The following is a 7,500-nucleotide window of genomic DNA, read 5'->3' as shown; positions in this document are numbered from 1 at the left end:
TGCGAGCAAACACGCGCGACGCGTAAACGCGAACGTCGTTGTCGTCGTTGTCGTTGTCGTTGCGTAAAGACTCGACGCGCACCCGTGCCGCGGGAGACACGGTGCGGCGGGGAGAATTTATTTGTGCGACAAAAGTATCGTATAGACGTGGCTTAACACGGCCAATACGGATGACGAGTCGTAATCGAACATATATTCGAACGGATCGTTCGGCCGCTCGGCGGCCTAGCGAAACCGTCAATTGCACGCGCGACAGAGATGCGGCGCTACGACCGGAGTCGCAGCGATCGCCGCTCGTCACGCGAACAGTGTGGCTTTTTGTTTTTATGCAGCCGGCCCTCAGACAGGAGTGGTCCTGGATATTTCTCCACGGACCGCAATGTGCGTTCGAAATGTCGATGTTCAAATGTGTCCTGCAGTTCACACTATGACGCGCAGTTAACTGCGTTCTTCATCGACCCGCGAGCCAAGTGATCCACCGTTCAGGGTAATCGTTTTGTTTTTGTGTGTGTTTTTGTATGAGAAAATATAAAAGGTGCGAAAAAATTAAACAAAAAAATTTGAAAATAATACTTATCATTAACGTGTACGACAAATGAAAAGAAAGAAAATCTCTTTTATTTGCGTGGTTGTACACAAAAATTATAAAATATTATTTCAAAGTATCAATAGGCGATAGCGAACGCTAATCAAAGCGTGTCGCAACGCACACGTCGCGAATCGACGAGAGAGAGTCAACCGTCTCGGATTCGATTTTGATTCGTATCATTCACGTGTTTTTGTATTTTTTTCTTTTTTTGCGAGTCTTTGACAACAACAAAACAAAAAGAAAAAACCAACGTTAATGATCCTTCCGCAGGTTCCCCTACGGAAACCTTGTTACGACTTTTACTTCCTCTAAATGATCAAGTTTGGTCAACTTCCCAGCAACGCCGACGGCCGTGAGGCCACCGCGTGTCGGTCCGAAGACCTCACTAAATCATTCAATCGGTAGTAGCGACGGGCGGTGTGTACAAAGGGCAGGGACGTAATCAACGCGAGCTTATGACTCGCGCTTACTAGGAATTCCTCGTTTATGGGGGATAATTGCAAACCCCAATCCCCAGCACGAAGGAGTTTCAACGGGTTGCCCGGGCCTCTAGGCCAGGGAGAACATGTTGATTCCTTCAGTGTAGCGCGCGTGCGGCCCAGGACATCTAAGGGCATCACAGACCTGTTATTGCTCAATCTCGTGCGGCTCGAAGCCGCCGGTCCCTCTAAGAAGAATTTTAATACGTCGCCAGTGAGTTGCGCTCCCCGAGAGTCGCGCACACCTTGAATGACGACGCCTATTTAGCAGGCTAGAGTCTCGTTCGTTACCGGAATTAACCAGACAAATCGCTCCACCAACTAAGAACGGCCATGCACCACCACCCACCGAATCAAGAAAGAGCTGTTAATCTGTCAATCCTTCCGGTGTCCGGGCCTGGTGAGATTTCCCGTGTTGAGTCAAATTAAGCCGCAGGCTCCACTCCTGGTGGTGCCCTTCCGTCAATTCCTTTAAGTTTCAGCTTTGCAACCATACTCCCCCCGGAGTCCAAAATCTTTGGTTTCCCGGAAGCTGCCCGCCGAGCCATTGTAGTAACGTCGGCGGATCGCTAGATGACATATTTACGGTTAGAACTAGGGCGGTATCTAATCGCCTTCGAACCTCTAACTTTCGTTCTTGATTGATGAAAACACCTTTGGCAAATGCTTTCGCTGATGTTCGTCTTGCGACGATCCAAGAATTTCACCTCTAACGTCGCAATACGAATGCCCCCAGTTATCCCTATTAATCATTACCTCGGAGTTCTGAAAACCAACAAAATAGAACCGAGATCATATTCTATTATTCCATGCACGAAATATTCAAGCGGCATTTTGAGCCCGCTTTGAGCACTCTAATTTGTTCAAAGTAAAATTGTCGGCCCACCTCGACACTCACCGAAGAGCACCGCGATAGGATTTTGATATTGAACCGGCGTTTTACCGCCGGCTCACCGACGATATGCTCCGCAGACGTGTCAGTATCACCGCGGATGCGGTGCACCGACAGCGCGGCGCACAAATGCAACTACGAGCTTTTTAACCGCAACAATTTTAGTATACGCTATTGGAGCTGGAATTACCGCGGCTGCTGGCACCAGACTTGCCCTCCAATTGTTCCTCGTTAAAATACTTAAAGTGTACTCATTCCGATTACGAGGCCTCGTAAGAGTCCCGTATCGTTATTTTTCGTCACTACCTCCCCGTGCCGGGAGTGGGTAATTTGCGCGCCTGCTGCCTTCCTTGGATGTGGTAGCCGTTTCTCAGGCTCCCTCTCCGGAATCGAACCCTGATTCCCCGTTACCCGTGACAACCATGGTAGTCGCAGAAACTACCATCGAAAGTTGATAAGGCAGACATTTGAAAGATGCGTCGCCGGTACTGGACCGTGCGATCGGCAAAAGTTATCCAGATTCATCAAAATTAACGACTTCGGACGCATGGCCCTCCGCCGATTGGTTTTGATCTAATAAAAGCACTCATCCCATCACTGGTCAGAGTTCTGATTGCATGTATTAGCTCTAGAATTACCACAGTTATCCAAGTAACTGAGTAAGATCTAAGGAACCAAAACTGATATATTGAGCCATTCGCGGTATCGCCTTAATACGGCTTGCACTGAGACATGCATGGCTTAATCTTTGAGACAAGCATATAACTACTGGCAGGATCAACCAGGGAGCTGCTTACGCAAACGACACGCCTACACCGCGGTCACGCGGCTTCGGCGAGCCGCTGGCTCGGCGGCGTCGAGGGGCGCGCGCTTGCGCGCGCGCCTTCTCGACACGCGTGAACGTAACGCGTCGAATTTGCACGCGACGCGACGTTCGCGCTTCATATCGATAGACTAACTTTGACCGGTCTACGAGCGGCCGTCCCGTCACGATCTCGCAACGAGGTGATGTACAACGATGCTCGACCACTGTGAGGGACATAAAACTGCAACGAACACGACCCCGCGGGCGGGAATCGATGTTGTGACAATTTGAAAATTGAACATTCATCTAAACGCAACTTCTCAATTTTTATTCAATACGTTATTGTAAACATATTAAAACTCGGCTGGCAATTACATGCGCACACACACGCATGATTCGCACTAGATACGATCAACGCCCGGAGCTTGAGGGATAAATTCCAACACGACGCTGCGCACACCGTTTCGACGATGGGCGCGTGTGCGTCCTCTTTTATACATTCTTTCCATATACGGTCGCCGTGGCGACCGCGCACGTGTCGAACACGCTAGGCGCCCTGCGTTGAGGTGTGCCTAGAAGCGTATTCTTTTAACATCACAGATAACACCGGGGGAGACGGTCCCAAATCTTGGTCGATTGGTAACATCACCATACGGTCTGCGAACGCGGTGCTATAATATAATTTATATTATATTATATAAAATATGAGGAGGAGTAGTATGTATATTCTTTGTTATTTTGTGTTGACACAAGAGAGATATATAAAATGTACTATACACCACACACACAGAGAGAGAGAGAGCTGGGAAAGATCTCGGCGGTCTCGCATTCGAAATACGAATTTGATATAATTTCCTCCGAAAATCCATACCCATATCTATATCATCCATGCGCGAATATATGTATATAATATTCTCACACTTCGCACAAACACAAAAACAAGAACACATTCTATTCTCTCTCGTCCGTCGTTCGTGTCTATTTGAGACGAACGACGCGCGGCAACGAGAACGAGTCGACGCTGTGCGCACGACTGTTTCGCTCCACATCTATACCGAGAGCAATAGTCCGCGTCGGCATTGGAGCGGACGTCGAATGTTTCTCGTAGAGCGAGCGAGAGAGAGACGATTTTTCATTTTATTATGTATGTGTATTGGCGTGCAGTAGTAGCACGTAGTAGTACTAGTAGTAGTAGTAAAAAAATATTATTATTTATTTTATTGACTGATATGATTTTGTTTGTTTTCTTTTTTTTGAATAGACATTTGTATTGATAGATATGTTTCTCGTTGAAGCTCGCAGCACACGCTCAGAGAAATGGCAATGTGGGTTTATTTGAAGAAAAGAAAAAAACAAAAAAAACAATTATATTTATTAATAATATGTATGTATGTATGTATGTATGTATGTATGTATGTATAATAATGAATTATAATAATTATTCCGATGCAACGTCAGAGGAAAATGTTTCTCGTACAGGTGCGGCGCGCGACGGCCGGCCTGCTCGACAGTTTCGCGCCGAATGTTTCTCGTTGAAGCTCGCAGCACACGCTCAGAGAAATGGCAATGTGGGTTTATTTGAAGAAAAGAAAAAACAAAAAAAAACAATTATATTTATTAATAATATGTATGTACTGTATGTATGTATGTATGTATGTATGTATAATAATGAATTATAATAATTATTCCGATGCAACGTCAGAGGAAAATGTTTCTCGTACAGGTGCGGCGCGCGACGGCCGGCCGCTCGACAGTTTCGCGCCGAATGTTTCTCGTTGAAGCTCGCAGCACACGCTCAGAGAAATGGCAATGTGGGTTTATTTGAAGAAAAGAAAAAACAAAAAAAACAATTATATTTATTAATAATATGTATGTATGTATGTATGTATGTATGTATGTATAATAATGAATTATAATAATTATTCCGATACAATGTCAGAGGAAAATGTTTCTCGTACAAGATCGCCACGCGACGCGACAAGATGCCGTTCAACGGCACGATATCTACAACTCTGTCGATAGATATGTAGATAGTATCTACTCTGTCAAGTATATGTGTGTAACGTGTGGTGGTGTGTGGTGTGGGGTTTTGTTAGCGATAGCGATACGTTTCTAGTTAAAATTGAATATTTAAAAATAAAAACTCTTCTGGTAAGAAAAACTATTTATGGTTTATTATGGTGTGTCTAGTGCAACAACATCAACATTGTCATAATCATAATAATATAATTATTATTAGGGCTATAGGTTACCTTCCAAATAGGGACCGTCGATTTAAATGTCGATATTTTTAATTATTCTAGATAGTACTCACTAAAAGAAACTTAAGTGCTTGCTTACTTACTTACTTAGTTGATTGAGTTTTTTTTTTTTTTTTTTGAAACTTTTTCATACAAATTGATATATAAGACATATATGGCCGTTACCGACCGCCGACAAAATCTATTTCATAAAACCGACATAAAATTGATGTCAAACGTCAATCACTTTGAGTTGACTAAGTGTAAGGGTTCAGATTATTTTGAAAGTATCGATCATTTGCGATGCATACGAGAAAAAGATCATTCATTTCATTGTTTGTAAGTTGTAAATTTTGTGTATTATATTGTAATTCTTGAGTGAGAATTGAGTGTTTACTTACTTACTTACTTACTTACTTATTGAATATCCAAAAAGTACCCAAAACCGAATCAGAGCGCCCCACTATTCACGCGGTCTTGTCTGCCCTACCCCTAGAGTGTATATAAAAGCTCGGAGGCGCGCAGGGGAGAGCAGCCCTCACCCGCCCGTACCCAAAGCGCGGGCATCATGCAAGCCGTAGCGGCTGAGGCTGGTCGCCGAAGGCGACCAAAAAAGCCGAGGCTGCGTAGGCTTGAATAAAATGCCCTGCGCTTTTGGTACGCAAGGGTGGAGGGGCTGCATTTCCCGTAGCGTCGGAGCAGTACAAAAACCAATTATCATCCATTGTTCGGTTAGGTTAGGTTAGGTTTAGGTTTGTATATTAATATTTTTTATTTTTTTATTTTTAATATGATGCAAAATGAATTTTTATCATTTTGTATGTGTGTATGTATATATGTATTTATGTATGTATTTTTTATATATTTATTGTGCGTTGCGTGTTTTACAATACAAAATAGAAAATGTTTCTCGTACAAGAGCGACGCGCGACCGACCGGCCGGTCGGCAGCTTCGCGCCGAATGTTTCTCGTACAAGATCGCCACGCGACGCGACAAGATGCCGCTCAACGGCACGATATCTACAACTCTGTCAATTATATGTGTGTTGTAACTAGCGGGGTTTTGTTAGCGACAGCGATACGTTTCTAGTTAAAATTGAATATTTAAAAATAAAAACTCTCCTGTTAATCAAAACTATGTATCGTTTTGTTTTGTTTAATAGAGTTTACAAAAATATAATATTTTTTATATTATATAATTGATTATCTGATTGATTGTTTGTTTGTTGTGTATTCTTCGTGTCGTCGTCTCTCATCGGTTGGACACACACACGATGTTGATAATTAAAAATAATCAAACACCACCGCGGCCGCCAACAAAGAGACGACGGACGACACACGCCCCGCCGCCTCACAAGAGCGAACAAACAACGCGTAATAACCACCGATCTCGTCCTCGGACGAATCACCTGGCGTAGGGCTGAGTCTCAACAGATCGCAGCACGACGCTGCTCTACCGAGCACAACACCCCGCCAGGAACGTAAGTCGTCTACAGACTATTCCGAGCCCCGACATCGAACTGAGTTGTATTCGAAACTTCGACGCCGTAGTGCAAGTGTTAAGACCGCTCGCACCGATCGTCGCGTTCCAAATGGGCTCCGACGTCGCGCGTCACGAGTGACGCGCGACTAGTAAAATCACATTGTTTAGAGCCTCCCGACACTCGGGGCTCCACAGTGAGAATATCCTTGCCGGATTCGGCTAGGCTGGCTTCGGCCTTAGAGGCGTTCAGGCATAATCCCGCGGATGGTAGCTTCGCACCACCGGCCGCTCGGCCGAGTGCATGAACCAAATGTCCGAAACTGCGGTTCCTCTCGTACTGAGCAGTATTACTATCGCAACGACACGCCATCAGTAGGGTAAAACTAACCTGTCTCACGACGGTCTAAACCCAGCTCACGTTCCCTTTTGATGGGTGAACAATCCAACGCTTGGCGAATTTTGCTTCGCAATGATAGGAAGAGCCGACATCGAAGGATCAAAAAGCAACGTCGCTATGAATCGCTTGGCCGCCACAAGCCAGTTATCCCCTGTGGTAACTTTTCTGGCACCTCTTGCTAAAAACTCTTTATACTAAAGGATCGATAGGCCGTGCTTTCGCAGTCCCTATGCGTACTGAACATCTGGATCAAGCCAGCTTTTGCCCTTTTGCTCTACGCGAGGTTTCTGTCCTCGCTGAGCTGGCCTTAGGACACCTGCGTTATTCTTTGACAGATGTACCGCCCCAGTCAAACTCCCCGCCTGGCAGTGTCCTCGAACCGGATCACGCGGGAGTTGAACGGCGACGAGCGACGAGCGCCAACGTCGCCACTCTACACGCTTGGAACGAAACACCGTACGCGAGCCGATTGCAAAATCGACCGCGCACCGCTTCCGCCCAACCGAGTAAGTAATGAAACAATGAAAGTAGTGGTTTTTCAGCGACGACCGCGAACGATCTCCCACTTATGCTACACCTCTCATGTCTCCTTACAATGCCAGACTAGAGTCAAGC

The 7,500-nt window shown here is 45.4% G+C and overlaps 3 non-coding genes across 3 annotated transcripts in view; all 3 read right to left on the bottom strand.

The window, feature by feature from the left end:
- Nucleotides 1–333: 333 nt before the first annotated feature.
- LOC123719504 lies at nucleotides 334–490 on the bottom strand. Its single transcript, XR_006755568.1, has one exon. It is a non-coding gene; the product is annotated as a 5.8S ribosomal RNA (ribosomal RNA).
- A 352-nt stretch (nucleotides 491–842) lies between these two features.
- On the bottom strand, nucleotides 843–2,748 carry LOC123719505. The gene has a single exon (XR_006755569.1). It is a non-coding gene; the product is annotated as a small subunit ribosomal RNA (ribosomal RNA).
- Nucleotides 2,749–6,405: 3,657 nt separating this feature from the next.
- The window catches only part of LOC123719503, a 3,957-nt gene continuing 2,862 nt past the window's right edge, over nucleotides 6,406–7,500 (bottom strand). The window contains exon 1 of the ribosomal RNA XR_006755567.1: nucleotides 6,406–7,500. This exon is cut by the window's right edge and continues 2,862 nt beyond it. This is a non-coding gene — a ribosomal RNA (large subunit ribosomal RNA).

The sequence above is a fragment of the Pieris brassicae genome, unplaced genomic scaffold (assembly GCF_905147105.1).
Source record: "Pieris brassicae unplaced genomic scaffold, ilPieBrab1.1, whole genome shotgun sequence".
Taxonomy (NCBI): domain Eukaryota; kingdom Metazoa; phylum Arthropoda; class Insecta; order Lepidoptera; family Pieridae; genus Pieris; species Pieris brassicae.
Note: the sequence above shows the minus strand (reverse complement) of the source record. Positions and strands in the feature narration are given on the sequence as shown.